This window comes from Palaemon carinicauda, chromosome 3, assembly GCF_036898095.1.
Source record: "Palaemon carinicauda isolate YSFRI2023 chromosome 3, ASM3689809v2, whole genome shotgun sequence".
NCBI classification, from domain to species: domain Eukaryota; kingdom Metazoa; phylum Arthropoda; class Malacostraca; order Decapoda; family Palaemonidae; genus Palaemon; species Palaemon carinicauda.
In genome coordinates, this window is record NC_090727.1 from 118,897,680 (window position 1) to 118,908,406 (window position 10,727).

Below are 10,727 nucleotides of genomic sequence, written 5' to 3' on the forward strand. Positions count from 1 at the left end.
AGGACTACTTCAAAGATATGGCAAAATTTTTAGAAGACTCTTCTCGTACGATATGCAGACGATAGTCGATTTTTAATTGCAGGTAGTATAAGTGATATACCCACTCTTATCACAAAGGCAAAGGCTATATTAGAAGCAAGACTGCGATATTTTCAATTTATTGGTTTAATGGAAATGAATCAAAAACTAAAATCATATTTGTTAGTACAAGGCAATATATATCACAAATCCCATTAGATACCGTTCTAAACTTTAATGGCCATCAAATTGAAGGAAGTGTACGAGTAAAAAATCTGGGTATTTATTTCGACCAATTTATGCTTTTTGATATACACGTATCTGAAATATGTAAAAAAGTAAATGGAGCCTTAATATATTTAAACAGAATTAAAGACAGATCCGATATTGACACGAGAGCGATAGTTGTTCAGTCGCTTGCACGGAGCATAATAAATTATTGCTTAAAGATTTGGGGAATTACTACTAAATAACAATTACATCGGGTTCAAAAACTACAAAACTTTGCGACAAAAGTAGTTGATGGTAAGGCTAAAAAATATGATCATGCATCACCAATTTTAGATAGATTAGAATGACTAAATGTTGAACGAAGGATTAAATTCGATATTTGTGTGGGAGTTTTTAAAGTTATGCGAAGTTTAAAACCAACTTGTGTTTTTACTTTTATAACAGTTGGAGCTGGGAAGGACAGATGAACGAGACAGGACAATGACCTTTATATACCAAGAACCACCACAGACTTGGGAAGTAGATGCCTTACGGTACAATGACCAACGATGTGGAATACACTACCTGAGTCATTGAAAAAAAACGTCGAATCTCGACACTTTGAAAGCAAATCTTAGTAAATATATGTTTTCTATGAGATTTTAGTAAATTTGTGGATTGGTTTTATGTATTTGTGTATATCTGTTTTTAATGTTTTTTTATGGTGTCTACTGTAATTTAGCACACAGTATAGAATTTTAATGAGTTTTACTCTTATTAGATTATATTTTTTGCTATTTTATTTTAACGTCATAATACTGCAAGAAGTGTATCAAATGTATTTTAGTTGATAGTCAAATGATTTACATAAAAGCATCGCTCATGTAAATGTTAAATTTTAATGTAGTCACAAGGAAATACAGAAATATCAGTAATCACTATCTGTTGCTTTATATATAATGTATAATACCCAATGTATATATTGGAAATAAAGTATTATTATTATTATTATTATTACTCTAGCGATAGTAGCTTAACAGGTGGCTGGTACCGTGTAATGACGGATCAGTGTTTAGCTATGGTACCTTCATGTTACAAGAAATGAGGATGATTGTTGCTGAAATGATATTGATTATTATTTTTATTATTATTATTATTATTATTACAGTATTTGGTGGGCCAACCATTTATGTAGTTGCTTCTTTTTAGTATCCTGTTTATTATGTACACAAAAACCACTTTCTTCTTCACGTCCTCCATCTCAAAAAAGATCCGACAAGATAAGTATTTTCTTCCCGATGAAGACGAAACGCACGGGAAACAACCGCTCATGTAAAGACATGCTCATTAACATTCAAGTCGGTATATGTAAATTTATGTTATTTTCAAGTATTAACTTTTTGTTTCACATTTTTTTTTTTTTTTACGAATTCTTACGTAAACTGTTTGAGAGTGTTATGTAACCCATACAAGATATGAACAAGAGCCTATGTAATGTTTTTTTTTTATATGTTTTTTTTGTAGTATTGCGTCATGTTTGTGACCATGACACAATACTTCATAAAAACATATAAAAAAAAAAAACATTACATAAGCCCTTGTTCATATCTCGTATGGGTTATATAACACTCAAACAGATTACTTAAGAGTTTTATAACAAAAATACGTGAAATAAAAAGTTAATACTTAAAAATAACGTAAATTTACATATTCTGACTTGAATTATGTATACAATGAAATTAACAACTAAAGTCTTACGTAATTTACATTATAAACTTATGTCTACCCGAGAGGAACTCATCTTATGGGCTGCCTATTCATCTCATCAATGCACAAATCAAATATATAAATATATCATGAATAAACTATTGTATTTACTCTACACTAGACCAGCTTCGTAAGAATATGTATACCTATTTATATATATATATATATATATATATATATATATATATATATGTATATATATACATATATATATATATATATATATATATATATATATATATATATGTATATATATACATATATATATATATATATATATATATATATATATATATATATATATATATTTATATTATGTGTGTATATATGTACATATATATTTGTATATGTAGACTCACACACACACATATATATATATATATATATATATATATATATATATAACTACTGTAAATATATATATATATATATATATATATATATATATATATAACTACTGTAAATATATATATATATATATATATATATATATATATACATATGTTTGTGTTTGTGTGTATACACACACACACACACACATATATATATATATATATATATATATGAATATATATATATATATATATATATATATATATATGGTTGTATACATATATGTATATATATATATTTATGTGTATATATATGTATATGTATATATATATATATATATATATATATATATATATATATATATATATATATATATATATAACAAACTGAATAAACAATGGTGAGAACTGGATTTTTACCATGTGACCTTGATAAGTTACCTGGTGCATGACTGGGAGTTCATTCCTTCGTTCTAGATTGCCCGGTTAGACTTTAGGTCATAGCCCCAAACAGGTACAGCCCCGACCGGCTCCGCTATATAAGGTGCTATTCCAATTTCTCTTCTAACGAGAGACTTTTCCTTTTAAAGTGGCTGTCGCCCACATGTTTGCCTGCTCGGTTCAAGCGGTGTCTGTTGTATTATGTCTACATACATATGCAACACGTCGTTACCGTCAAATATCATCGTTCAGTCAGTCAGATTATACAGCTTTTGTTAACGTTATTTTTGGGAGCTATGGTATATGGCGTTTGAAACAGTTTAGAAATACCAAACCTTGTTGTTGCTACTGTTCTAGCAATGAGAACTGATTCAAGGAATTAAGGAGTCGAGTCGAAGCTAGTAGTCAATAGAATGGTATAGCCAAAAATGAAAACCCTTCCGGTGACTGAGGATGACTATAGTCCATTTCTTTTAGCGATGCATATTTGCACCGACTCGCAGCGGTGCCCTTTTAGCTCGGAAAAGTTTCCTGATCGCTGATTGGTTAGAATTATCTTGTCCAACCAATCAGCGATCCGCAAACTTTTCCGAGCTAAAAGGGCACCGCTGTGAGTCGGTGCAAATATGCATCGCTAAAAGAAATGGACTATAGTGTTCTCGCAAGCACCATGCATGAGCTTATGATTCATAATCACTGCATTTGACATCTATACCGAAGTCTTATATGACGAATAAAATAGAGCAAATTTTCCTTTGTTATGAATGTCAATTTTAAGTAAATTTTATATTTCGTAAGTATAGAAGCACGTCTCATAAATACCGACGTTGAAAAACTTATCTCCAAAGCGGTTAGTATGCAAAGTTTAGTTGACGTTACCGATTTCCTTTAAATACCCTACAATAGATATTTTTTCAAAGAAGAAAAATAAAGTATTTGTTATTATTATTATTATTATTATTATTATTATTATTATTATTATTATTATTAGCTAATCTACGACTTTAGTTGGAAAAGCAGGATGCTACAAGCCCAAGGGCTCCAACGGGGAAAATCTCCCAGTGAGGAAAGGAAATGAATACACTATATGAAAAGTCAAAACCAATTAAGATGAAATCTATTGAGAAACGTATCAACATTAAAACAGATCTTTCATATATAAATTGTAATTAAACTTATGTCAGCCTGTTCAACATAAAAATATTTTCTGCAAGTCTGAGCTTTTGAAGTTCTACCAATTCAACCCTCCGATTAGGAAGATCATTCCACAACTTGGTCATAGCTGGGATAAAACTTCTAGAATACTGTGCAGTATTGAGCCTCATAATGGAGGACTGACTTTTAAAATTAACTACGTATGTTTTATATATATATATATATATATATATATATATATATATATATATATATATATATATACTAACTTAATTTAGAAAGTAGGTTCTAAACGTTTGTGGAATTTGAGGTGAACTTGAGGTTGATACGCAGGAGAATCATATAAAATCGTTCTCTATTTTTTTTTTTTTTTTTCTGTAGTTGATAGTATATTTAAGGTTGTAATTATAGTGTGTGAAATACCCTGTGATATGGACATCAACACGTTATAATCACATATTACTTTGATTATTAGAGGAATGACGATATGTAATAAAAACCTAATATCCAAGTATGGTTAGGTATAACCTATGCTGTAGTGATGACAGTTTACATAATTTAATCAATCAAGGGGTATAACCTCTAAATGAATAATTTGTTAAGTTTTTAATATTTGATTATAGGAAAGGCAAAAGTACATTACTCCCTCTTATAATTTGATTTGTCGATTTCCGGCGTCAATGACCTTAGATGTCAGGATGCCTGAAAACTTTAAATCATTCATTCATTCATTTGTCGATTTCTTTGTAAAACTATAGAGAATGAATACCGTATCTTATAGCACAGTTTGTTAAGCGGAGGTGAAATGTTAATTTGAAGTTCACAATATTTACGAAGAAATACTTTTCATTCAAAATATCGTTGTTTCTCGGTATGGTTACATCCAGTGATGAGAACTTGAGTTTATTACAAAGAGTTTAGAACAAAACTTTATCGTGACATTAAAGTTTTCACAGAATACTCATGAAATACAAAATAAATCAAAATGGGGATCCATTTAAACTGCACTACCATTAATCAACAAGAGATCACAAGTCTTATTAACAAGACCACAAAATTTATGCACCAAGAGTCATATTTACCATAGAGCAATAGACGAACTGGGTCTACTCATTAGAGAATGTTCTTGTATCATAAACATGAAACCAGTACTTATCGGCAAGATACCACACTTTTCATTTGTTCATCAAATAGGTTTTTTAAAATGTTCGAATTTTTTTGTTCATTGTCTATAAGCACTAATTCATTATTCTAATTTAACTGCCCTTTTCAACTAAACATCTTTTAGAATTAATGTTTGCATGCTTATGTTAGATATTTTTTCTGACAGTAATCTACCGAGTGTTGGTGACCGAATGCAAGAGGTAGTGGCTATGGCTGCTCTTCGTATGATTAGAAGGGGAGAAACGACCTCAAAGATGGCTATTGGCAACTATTCTGCTGATAGGTTGTATTGTTAAAAATAACAATGATCTTAAAAAACTCTAGAATATATTGGGGAAGTATGATATAAACGTTTTTTGTAAAATTTCAAGAAGTCTCTCCAATTAAGCCGTTGTTGTTACACAATAGATGCATTTGTAAACTAGATTGTAAAAAAGTGAGTGTAATACACACGAATTGAAACGGATTGTTTTGCTTAAAATTGACTCCCTGCCTAAGGCTAATAGTATACATATGTATTGTGATGGTTGAGTGGGTGGTATTAAGGTTGGATATTATGAAAATGATGCGAGTGCTGATGAGACACAGTCAAGATGGATAAAGGGTAAAACTTCTACTATGACATCTGAATTACACGCCATTCATGAAGAGTAAATATTAGTAGTAAACAAGATGAAAGATTTTTTTGTTTTCGTTAATTGCCAGAGTGCTCTTCTTGCACTCAACTGTAGATATCTGGTTGATAGACAATTAGTTAATAAAGTGTTAACAACTTGTATATGCAATAAAAGATCAGCGGAATTGTGTCAAGATTTTCTAGGTACATTCATATGTTGGTGTTTGCTTGAATGAGATGGCCGATAGTTTGGCAAAGGATGCTACAAATAAGAATAATATTGATATAGAGAGCACAGTGACTCTAAGTAGAATAAAGAAAGGGCTAAAAATAAAAAGGTCTTTGTGGGAAGCGGCTGAAATTCGAGAAATTTTGAGCAATGGTAGTGTCAGTATGAGACATTATTAGCTTGTCTCGAGAAAAAAGGCAATATTGTATATGGCAGGGCATTGTCTAAACTAAATACTGTAATAATGAGATTACGTTTGGGATATCAATACTTTTGCAAATACATTGACGATAAAAATCTAAATGTAAGTTATGTTGGGGGTTCCGGAAACATACTTTACAACATTATGTTATGGAATATAATAAATGATCATAGTTTAGTAACTCCACAATAGATGGCGTGACATATCAAGTTATTTTCTGAAAAATTATGTTTGTTCCAGAATTATAAAGAAATTTCCTAATTTCTTTTGGAATAAATAATTGATCTTATTGCCTGTACATCAGTATAATTTATAACTTGATTTTTATACCTTTTCTTAAAATAGTTTTTATAATTTGCCTGATTAATTTTTTTATAGTATATTAGTATATTAAAAAAATTTTATTTGTCTGAAGTCTGTTATAGTTTGGCAATAGTACAATTGCTTTGTTTAGCCTTCGCTATTTATTTTAGTTAGTGTAACATTTTCTTTTGTGTAAAGTTGTCTATTTTTTATTGAAATAATTTGCTTTTAGTTACATTTCTTATTGCCTGGATTCTTTCTTGAATTTTGTTGGTGGGTGTAGCAGCATACTGCTATGCTCTATTTGATACATATCAATAAATGTTTTTAATTTTAATTTTTCTAACAGCAACTTATACAATATATTAACATTAATGTATTTCATGATTGATGTACTATTCTATAATATATATATATGTATACATATATATATATATATATATATATATATATATATATATATATATATATATATATATATTCATTCTTACGAAGCTGGTTTAGTGTAGAGTAAATGATTCATTAATGTATTTTATTTTTTTATTTAATTTGTGTTTTGAGGTGAATATCCAGCTCATAAGATGAGTTCCTCTCATGTAGGTATAAGTTTGGTATGTAAATTACGTAAGAATTTAGTCGTTAATTTCATTGCATTCTTCATTCAAGTCTGTATATGTAAATTTGTGTTATTTTTAAGGATTAGCTTTTTATTTCACATATTTTTGTTACGAAATCTTACGTAACTGTGTAAGAGTGTTGTATGGTCCATACGAGATGCGAACAAGGGCTTATGTAAATCTTTATTTATATATTTTTAAGAGGTATTGCATCATGTTTGTGAGAAAATATGCAATTCTTATATTTGCCACGTGTTTTGGAAGGTTCTCGAGAACCCCAGTGTTAGATTTTAGCTTCTTTTTTTTTCCAAGAACGGAAAGTGGGCGGAGCTAGGTGAGAGAGAGTCGTCTCGCTGTTGTGTTGGTATGTGTCTGAGAGTTTAATCATTGGCAACCTCACACCTTTACCACAACCCCCAAGCTTCCAGATCTCAGACCTAGAATAATTTGGAAATAGCTAAGTCATATATATGCGCCCCCAGGATGCATAGCAGGAGAAGAGACCAAGCCTGTCCTGTGAATGAGCCAAAGTACATCCCTCTCTCTCTAGTACCTATAGTGTGTCCTCTCCAAAGTAATTTTGTGGCCCAATGTAAATCGTGTGTTGAAACGTTATGAAAGACGTTAAAGGTGATTTTAAATTCATTGTGTCGTGGTGAGTGTTGTCATTGTGTAAATCTTTGTAACTGGCTCAGTGAGATTTTTGAAAATATGTGAAGTTAGTAAGTTTATCAGTTACTTTATGTAAGTTCTTTTAGAGTTTAAGCATTAGAGTGTAATTATTTCTTTTGTCTTAGTCTTACGTTTTATTCAGATCTAATATTTCAAGTCAAGTGATTATATAATTTTCAGAGCGTAACATTTTTGTCTTAATCTAAGTTTTGTTCAGACTTAATATTTTGAGTGATTTATTTATATTTATGTAAATTCTTTCAAAGTGTTGTAATTTATATAGAATGTATTTATTTTTTTGTAAAGAGTGTATCATTCTAGTCACCAATATTTGTTTCAGTATTCACTCGTACCCCCTGTTAAAGAATCGCAGTAAGAGATTGTTTTACTGTAAATAATTCTTAAGAATGATTCCCCAGTTTTGTTTTGAGTGTACTTAAGAGACCTTTGGACATTCAGTGTTTTTATATAATGCTGTCTGAGAGTTATATAATCGTCTCAGAGCTTGGGTATTAGTATTTTCAAGTGTAACAGATTTAATGTAAAAACAAACAGGTGAGTTCGGAACTCGATAGGTTGCATAGCTTGCCAACCTTAATATATTTGATATATTTTGGTTCCCAGATACGTGACCATAATATATATATATATATATATATATATAATTTATATGTATATATAATGTATATGAATATATATAAACACATATAAATACATATATGTGTATATATATATATATATATATATATATATATATATATATATATATTAATCTCAATACTGTATGTGACTCGTCAAAAAAGGATAGCTAAATATTTAGGTAGTTATGCTAGGCGGTATATCTTAGCAATCCATGTTTGCCGACGGTTATACTCGTATGAACGGATGAGCAACTTGTCGGAGTAATGAAAGCTTTGGGTGTGGAGGAAATGCCCCCCTAAATCTCAATGAAGTCACTGGCAGCAGGGTGACGGATAGGGTTTAAGTCGATGGACAAACGGTCTTTTCGGCTTCTACTCCTGATGCATGGCGGTTTATTTTACTAGAATTAGTATGGACTGGCAGGGGTCACTTGCCTTTGTTAGATAGGCACTGCGCATCACAAAGGAACTGGTTATCCTTTGGTGTATCTAGCCTATGAATCCTGTATGGATTTAGTCAGTCATGGATAAAGAAGATGAAAGAATGGCCCCCAGTCCCGGGCGTAGCGGGGTGCTAAGAGTCTCCCAGTTTATTAATACTAAAGAAAAATTGAAAATAGGTAATTGGAATGTTAGAACCATGAATCAGATTGGGAAGTTAAAGTAAGTGGAGAATGAATTTATGAAATATAGTTTGGATATCTTGGCCCTCAGTGAAACAAGTTGTAAGGGGACTGGTAAGGAAACTTTAGACCAAGGGAATATATATATTTACTCAGGAAGATCAGATGGGGCTGGAAGAGAAGGGGTAGGAATTATGAGGACCCCAAGAGCAGAAAAGGCATTAATCAAGTGGAGAGCTGTAAATAGTAGATTGTTACTAGCAAAGTTCAAATCAAAGCAGTGCAATATTATTATTATTATTATTATTATTATTATTATTATTACTTGCTTAGCTACAACCCTAGTTGGAAAAGCAAGATGCTATAAGCCCAGTGGCCCCAACAGGGAAAATAGCCCTGTGAGGAAATGAAACAAGGAAAAATAAAATATTTTAAGAGTAATAACATTAAAATAAATACTTTAACAAAACAAGAGGAAGAAAAATCAGATAGAATAGTGTGCCTAAGTGTACCCTCAAGTATTATAGTTTGATATGCCCCAACAAATGATTCCTCTGAAGAAAGGAAAAATGAATACTATGGAGAACTGCAGAGGATAATAGATGAGATCCCTGAGAGAGATATGAAAATTATGATTTGCGACTTCAATGCTAAAGTTGCAGAACTAATCAAGGGATAGAGAATGTGATGTGTGTCAAGGGTCTTGGCGAAGTTGCTAAGGAAAATGGAGCACATTTCCTAAGTTTCTGTTCAACAAACAATCTTGTTATTGGAGGTACTCTTTTCCAACATAAGAACATCCACAAGTATACAGGGACTTCACCATGTGACAATTACAAAAATCAGATAGATCACATTGCCATTAATAAAGAGAGAAAGAGGACTCTGAGAAATGTAAGAAGCTATAGAGGTGCCGATATCGATGGTGACCACTAGCTCCTTATTGCCACACTGAAATTAAAACTGAAAGCACCCAACAGAAAGATAGAATACCTAGGTTTGATACAACTAAGCTTCTAGAGGAAGAGCACAGAGAAACATTTGCAATTTAATGTATGAATCGATTTGCAGTCTTAGAGACTTTACGAGACAAGGAACAGACCATTATTGAAGAATGGTATGATATTAAGGACATATATCAGTCAGTTGGTAGTGAACTCTTTGGACAAACAGTTACAAAGAGAAAGCCCTGGATATCGAATGATACTTGGGATACTATAAAAAGGAGACAAAGACAGAAATTCATTGTTGAAAGTTTTCGAGGAAGTGATGAAAATTACAAGGTAGAACAGCGAGGTCAAAAGAAAAGCTAGGAATGACTGGAAAGAGTATTTAGACAGTAAAGCTATGGTGCGAGAATTGTTCATAGAATTATTAATGAAATATCGACTGGGGAAAAGAAGAAGCATATACCCATCAAGCAACAGAAGATGAAGAAAGACAACGTTGGCTGAAAAACTTTAATGAGGTTATGAATAGGACATATGAAGCTGATGAAGACCTTGATGTGCCCATGAATGAACTCAGTGTGTTTGAAGTCGAAGCTATCCTCAAAAAACTAAAGAGATGGAAAGCCTATGGATACAGTGGAATAACTGCTGAGATGATACTGAGCGAAAATGAAGTGACTCTCAGACTACTTACAAGATTATTTTGTAGAATGTGGCATGAAGAGGCAAAACATTATGAATGGGAGTTAGGAGTGTTGGTGAAAATATTTAAATTAAAAAGGGAGAC